At 41.7% G+C, this 7611-nt stretch overlaps 1 long non-coding RNA gene across 1 annotated transcript; it reads left to right on the top strand.

Annotated features, from left to right (window-relative positions):
• Window positions 1-2538: 2538 nt before the first annotated feature.
• On the top strand, window positions 2539-7170 carry LOC120388098. Its single transcript, XR_005590492.1, has 3 exons — window positions 2539-2564; window positions 3454-3494; window positions 6110-7170. It is a non-coding gene; the product is annotated as an uncharacterized LOC120388098 (long non-coding RNA).
• The last annotated feature ends 441 nt before the right edge of the window (window positions 7171-7611 follow it).

Here is a 7611-nt window from a genome sequence, read left to right as displayed (position 1 = left end):
TCTGCAAAATCCTTACCCAGCCTCCCACCCCATCTGGAGACAGCACTTGACCTCCCTTGCCCCACCCACCCTGGGCACAGGACCCATCCCTCTTTCACTACTGTTGTTATGGGGAGTTACATATCATTAGATCACTAAGAGATGTTTAATAGAACTGCTTTGATGTGGTACTAGGGACTGAATACTGTATTGCAAGGTCTGTCAGGTACTCCAGTAAGGCACATTTCTTTAACCTGTCTTAATGAAATTTTATACAAATATTTAAATTGCAATAGTTTGGTCAAATAAATTTCAAATAAATATAGGTTTGATGTAAATATCTGTACCTTGAAAAGTTATTGTTTTGCAGCATATACAACTTGACGTAGGGGTCTAAGTAGGAAGAATTCACACTTAGAAATTTCTTTTAAAATATAGGGACAAATTCATCAGATACACACAACTTTGAATTCAAAGAGAGCTGTATTTGTATATCTCAAATCAGAATTAATCTGTTTGCACTTATGGAAGGTGCCAGGGGACAGCATGGAAGACAAAAACACTCTGCATAGCCAAGAACAGGTATAATATGTGCCCTGAAATTAGTCTTCAAGATTTCTCCCCCCCCACCCCTGCTGACTTAAACTAACCACTTTTGGAATATATGGTTTTGTCTTAATGCCTACTCAGTCAAGGGGCTCACTTCCACTATTAACACAAAGGATATCAGCATGAGTTGCCATGCTGGTTTGTGTGATATTGACATTTGTGCATTAGGAACTAAATTGAGGCATTATCTCAGTTCACTTTAGACAACTCAAGAACTGTTAGACAGTAATGAACTTCAAATACTGTTGACCTGGTTGTATTCAAAGCATTGTTTTATTTTTAAAGCTCATTTCTTCTTCATATTCTACTGACAAAAGGGATAATTATGCTGAACTTGTATTTGGTAGTACTTCTTTGCTCTACACCTTAAATAATGTAACTGATTTGCACTCACTGAGGGATTTAGCACTGATATTTTTTTCTAGTCCAGGAATCTTGTCCAAACCTAAATAAAGCAGCAGGAACATAGTCTGCATGAGTCCGACTCAGTACATTGGAACTGCTGCACTGATATTTATAGGTACTCAGCAAAAGGTGATGCAGATTATTTAAAAAATATATATACACTTCTTGATTTAGACTGTTCAGATTGGAACACTGAATGCTATACACGAATCTACAGTCAGATTCTATCCTTAATCAAGTAGTATTTTAATCTGGGAGTAAATCCATTGAAACCAAATAGATGACTCTCAGAGTAAGGCACTACTCAATGCAAATAAGTTTGGCCCTCTCTGAAGAGAGTTTCAAGGGTGCCCAACCCAGTATATAGTAAGGAAGCCCAGACCCTTTAAGGTATTTAGGTGTTGCTCTACTAAGTATTGCAATACCTATGTAGCCTGCTATCCAGTGCAATTCTCAGCCCTGAAGTAGGTGCCTTAAGTACCTAAGAGAAGCATTTTCAGAAGCCAACTATCAGAGTGGGGAACCTTAAGCTAGCCAGGAGTGAAATGCTAAAGAGCAGGAAGGAGACAGGGTAGAGAAAAACTGTTTAGGCACCTAAATAGCTGATATATCCTGAGCCAGAAATAGGCACCTGCCTCTGCTCACAATCTTCAGCTGCAAACCCTATCCTGAAGTTTGTCATTTAAGCCAGGTCAGGTGCTGAAGTAGACCTTGCCCTAGCAGCTAAAACAGTGTGTCTTGCTCAGGCTTAATATGTCTATCATGCTCATCGTGCATTTAACTATGCTCCCATGACTCTTGTTTGGATGCTGTGCTGCCCCTCCTCCTAATGGAGGCCTACCTTTGGCTTTTCTGATATGTTGGTGACAGTTCCAGGGTTAACTGCACCTGTTTCTCATTTGAGGCCTCCTCAAGGGAACCATGTTCAGTCACAGACCTTTAGCTATCACCTCTCTCAGGGTAGGTTCCTATGTTCCTCTCTCTCCAGACCAGTTTTACGGCTACAGTCTCCTTGGAATTCACTGTACTTATCTCAGCAAACCTGACTTTAGGTCAGCACCTGCAGTTCTACTCTCTCTCTCTCAGGGACAGTGACAGGGTTAACTAGTGACCAGAGGCAAAGTATTTATTTAGGACAAAAGCATTATGGAGAAAACATATATTCAAAACAATAAACAACTTTTTTTATCATGCCTGTTTTATCAGGGATTACCCATCTTCTGCATTGGAGACTCTGGTAATTTTCTAATTCTTTCATACACTTCCAGAAGGGTCTGTCCCTTTTAGTTAAAGTCTCACATCAGGTTTTGGATTGAGTGAGGGTGACATTCTATCTGTATCAGGCTGCCTGTCAGAGGATAGCTAGCTCTCTGAAGGGGCCAGGGGCCCAAAATATCCCTGATAGTCTCCATAAGGGTGAATGAGGCAGGTCAGGTCCACCTGGAAGTAGTTAACTCACTGAGGAACCAGGATGCAATTAATTAGGCAGGGATGCCCCTGGGCTTGATAAAAGGCTAAGGACCAGAGAGAAGGATCTGCTGAGGAGAAAGGTAACTGTTAAAGGAATTGTGGTAAGGATCTTGGTATCAGATACTTTAAAGAGGGAGAAGAAGGACAGGAGATTGGGGAAACCTAAGAAGAAGAGAGGTAGTAGATAGGAACATCTAGAACCAAGCCTTCTCAATTCCAAATAAGGGCTCTGAGCTAGAATCCAGTGGAGGGAGGGCAGACCTGGGTTCCCTTGTCTCCTCTAGCTGAAGACTTTATAGAAGGGCCTAAACTGAGAAGGCTTGGGGCTGTCTAACTCTATTACTCCTAAGGAACTTTTGACTCTCCAATATCCCAAGTCAGATAAACTACTAAGGGCTCAGTCACAGGACTGCATCATATCAAAGACATAGAATATCAGGGTTGGAAGGGACCTCAAGAGGTCATCTAGTTCAACCCACTGCTCAAAGCAGGACCAGCCCCCAGACAGTTTTTTACCGCAGTTCCCTAAATGGTCCCCTCAAGGATTGAGCTCACAACTGTGGGTTTAACAGGCCAATGCTTAAACCACTGAGCTATCCCTCCTCAAGAACAGACTTGAATGTGGTGACTAAAGGGGGATGGAATCAAATAGTCTAGCTCCTGGCCATTCTGCAAGGGGGTGCTAACACATAAAGGTCCCATAATAGGCTGCACACTTTATATGATTCATGCTTCTCTGTCTGCTGACCCTCTTGAACCTGCATATGCAACTTCTCTCTGGGGTGTTACTTCTGCAGACTTGTTTGCCTTGTGAGTATTTTGCAGTAATTACCCCCACTGATGTTTGTTTCTGATAGTTCATTCATGCTTAAGGACTCCTCCTGTGTAATTGCAGTGCTTGTCTGCTTTCAAGAAAAGTTAACCCCTTCACTCCTGCTGGGTAGCAATAAAAGTTGAGTTGGGGAAATTGAGTTTCACTTTTTTTTCCAGAAAAAATAATCAGAAGTTTCCCAGTTCTCCACAGGGATCTGGTAAGTGGGCTCTGAGTACACTTATGGTATTAGTGTTTGTGGGTGAGAAGATTTCTCCAGCATAGTTTGAGAATCCCACTTCAAGGTCTCTTGGGCTTTGGCATGAGCTAGGGCTCTGAGCTGCCCATTAGCTGTTGGGCAGCATAAGCATTTATTTAGGCAGTTTTGTAATGACTGGCATGAACTTAACTGCTGAGGGAACGTAGGTTTCCTTAAGATTAAGTGGCAGCTGAGTAGTGACTTTGAAGGTTTAGGAACCTGTATGGTGGGCTGAAGTGTGTGGGTTAAGACTGAGCATGAAACCTTAATTCTACCCGTTGTACATGTAAATTATGAAAGTCTCTTATTACTTGATTGCATACTACTCCTCAATTAATGCAAAATAATATACTTTTCCCCTGCAACTTTAGGTGAAATATTGCCTTCCCAGGCTGTGGACCTATTAGATAAGAAAGGAGATCCTATCTAACTCATAAACTGCACCTCTATTTTTATTCCCAAATCTTTCATCCCTAATTGTATACTTGACCATCCAACAATACAGTGAAAATCCAACTTTCAATATAAGGACCTTATTCTACAAACACTGATGCATGTGAATATAAATACATGAGCAAAGCCTATTGAATTTAAGTACCGTTATTCATGTGCAGGCATAACCATTTGCAGGATAAGGCTCAATTCTGAATACTTTATGCATGGAAATTAGTCCTGTTGGCTACAAAGATACTACTGATATATATAAAATCAAGTCCTGTTGTAGTAATTGGTCTTACAAATTTACCATAATTTTGAAAACTCTAGGAAAGTGAGTAAAAGTTTGTGAAGTGTCACAATAACATACTGTATAACAATAAATGTTGATAGCAGAAGGTTCAAAAAGAGACAGACTTAATTCAAACAAGAAGGCCTCTTAATATAATTCAAGGATTGTATAAAGATCATGCTTGGTAAACTGCATCTGACGAAGTGGGTATTCACCCATGAAAGCTTATGCTCCAATACATCTGTTAGTCTTTAAGGTGCCACAGGACTCTTTAAAATTGGTGGGCTGGAAATTAGGCCTAACTAGTGGACAAAATGATGAAAGGCCAAGAGAGTGATTCCACCCATCACTACCTTTCTGGGTCTGTAAAGTAAGAGTTTCGGGATACAAATTGCTGTTGGAGTGAGCTTTGCTGCCATGACTGCAGCTACCCTCCCTTTCTCTTGGAAGCCAGGTCATTTTTTCATTGTACTCCCGAGAGAGATGTCCTGGCCAGGACAGAGTGGGACTCAGATGACACTGTCACCTCCACTAACTCTGGCTGAATTTCAAACACCACCTGGGATGTGAATCTCTTTGTCTCCACCCTTCCCCCATTGTATGTTCTGATCCTTCTCCACTTTTTCTTATTCCTATCTCTCTCCATTTTCCTTTTGTCTTATAAGAGTCTGGCTTAGCTAACCAAGACTGCATATTTTGCAACATTGTTGTAAGTTTGATCAGAAAAAGGTAGCTAAAAGCATTGTAATAAACAGCCTAATGCTGGCACAAATTTTCCAGGTCTCAAAATGGCTCATAAGACTGTGTTCTGTGCCTGTGTGTTGTGTTGTGTGTGGAGTTTTTGTTCATTTCGAAAAAACAAACAAACTGTGAAGTTTCAAGACAGAGTCAACACTTCAGACAAAAGATGCATTTTCCATCTTTGCTATTCTTTTGCCTTCCCCTTTTTGCGTGTGTCTTTTGTCATCTTAGGAAATGGGACTTTGGACTCTAACAAGAAAGGCAATAACAGCTCCAGCCCATCTCTAACTTCTTCTCTCTTCTCCAAAAGGACAGATACTATCTGATACTGTCAAACAAGGGGTTTGGGGAGAGGGGAAGGAGAAGGGAGGTCCTTTCTAAAAATCGCCCTACAGCTTAACAGAAAGGAAACAAGGGATGTTGTTGTTTAAATGCAAGGCATATCAAATACTTTACATTTCAAATGCTTTAACTGTTTTTTTTCCCCTTTATGTCCATGTTGCTAATAAAAAGCATTACAAATCCTTTAAATGTACTAAACATACTGAGGTCTCTGTGTCCCAAACTTTGCTTAAAAGTGCTTTATGCTGGACAGTGACAACACCTTTGACTATTTAGGTACATATCTGCCATCTAAATTAATGCAACAGGCCAAAATCAGACATGGACACTACAGTTCAGACAAAATATAATACTGAAGCAGAAAGATGGGTATTGCGGTGTGCATTAAAAAAAAAAAAAGCTAATGCTTTCTCGGTGGATTATAATTGAAAGGCTACATTCTTCTTGGAGTGATGGTCCAAATGTATATTCCACACATAAATGCACATTGTCCCCATGCTCTTGAATCTAGAAATTCTTCACAGCAGTGTTCATTGACCTCCATACATAAAGTAACTCCCCTCATGATTCTGAACAAGGGCATAAAAGGCAGCACAGGTCAACACCTCTCCTGTCCCTTCTTATTGCTGCATGGCCTGAGCCAGAATCATGTTCTCTTTCACTTAGTTTATAAACTGTAATGTAAAATATTTGTACATTTTTATATCTTAGCTTAAGTAGTTTGTAGTTAATATAGAACAGTTTACCTTCCACCATCTCTCCACAGTCCCAGGGCTGCTATACTCACTCTTGAACTTCAAGAAATGTGTCTCCTGCCTTCTCTTCTTCTCCATCAGTGACAAGCATCAACAGTGCCTGTACCATCTGGGTTAAGCATATCTCTGCAAAGTGCCGTATCTGTTGATCCTCTCTACCCAGGACTCAAAGGGCCCAGGAGCTCCAACTTAGAAAGTTCCTGATAAAGTAGGCTATGAGGCCCCCCTTTCATCGGGAAGACTTCCTGTATGTTGGTCTCCACTGACCAGCAATGCCCTCCAAGCACATATTTTTGGAGTGGAGCATTAACCCCTAAGCCAAGAGGACTCTCTCTCCCGAGCTCCTTGTAAGAGTAGAGGCCATAGGTTCAAGGACAGATTCCCATAGAGGACTGTCCATAAGAAATACATTCCTTCACAAAGCCAGACCAGATAGGTGAGACATTATGTCCAGAATCCCTGGAACTGGCTCTGCTGAAGACCACCAGGATGGAGGGCAAGACATGTGAAAAGAGGGATCTTCAGTTCCAAAGGCAATTGCATAACAAAATGGAAGGACAGATGCTCATTGGTTCCATCTTCAAGTGTGGGTCTGGACTCACGGTTGGTACCATCTTGTTCATCTAAAAACTATTCAGCTGCAACAGACAAGCTGGGCCCTTCAGGCATGTCTCATGGAACAACCTGGATCCTGGGCCATACAGAGACTTAGTTCTCCCTTACCCACATCTCCACTCCTTTCCAGCCCTGCCCTCCTGAGGGATGTCCTTATTACTGAGGAGGAATATTTTCCAATATTTCAGGATCTATTTCCTCTCCAACTATCAGCCCTTCAGTAATGATTACACCTCTGCTACCAACAGAACGGTCCTCAGAGTCAGTAGAGATAACCACACCAGTATCTCCGTGAAGGCACAAGAGTCTCGACAGACAGGTATCCCTCCAGGCATGACCCCCTTCCAACTAACACAGCTATACTATAGCCAGTCAGAGCAGTATGGCCCATACCAGCATCTTATGCCCCTACACCAAAAAAGGTGAAGAGAGGTTATTTTGTTCCTGCTAAAGGAGATGACTTTTTGTTTTCTTATCCTGCCTCCAACTTGTTGGTAGTATAAGTGGCCACAGAAAAAGCTCAGTCACTTTAACAGAAATCCACCCTGGACTCAAAGGGGCTTGACCTCCTGGGAAGGAAGGTTTCCTCCACAGGTCTGCAATTTTGTGTAGCTAACTACCAAGTCTTACTAGTAAAACATGATTTTAACAATTATACCAGTCTTGCAGACTTTAAAGATAAACTTCCCATAGAGGACAAAACCCAGTTCCAGTCCCTACTAGATGAGGGGAAGTTAGTAGCAAAGGTGGCCCTCCAGGCTATGCTAGATGCTGCAGATACAGTGCCCAAGACTTTGGCCATGGGACTTGTCATGTGGTTGGTCTTGTGTCTACAATCACCAGCATTTCATAGAGAGGTCCAAAACTCCATCCAGGACCTCCCCTTCAATGAATCCAA

Source organism: Mauremys reevesii, linkage group 1 (assembly GCF_016161935.1).
Source record: "Mauremys reevesii isolate NIE-2019 linkage group 1, ASM1616193v1, whole genome shotgun sequence".
Lineage (NCBI taxonomy): Eukaryota > Metazoa > Chordata > Testudines > Geoemydidae > Mauremys > Mauremys reevesii.
The sequence above is the reverse complement of the archived record's forward strand: the minus strand, read 5'-3'. Positions and strand labels throughout refer to the sequence as shown.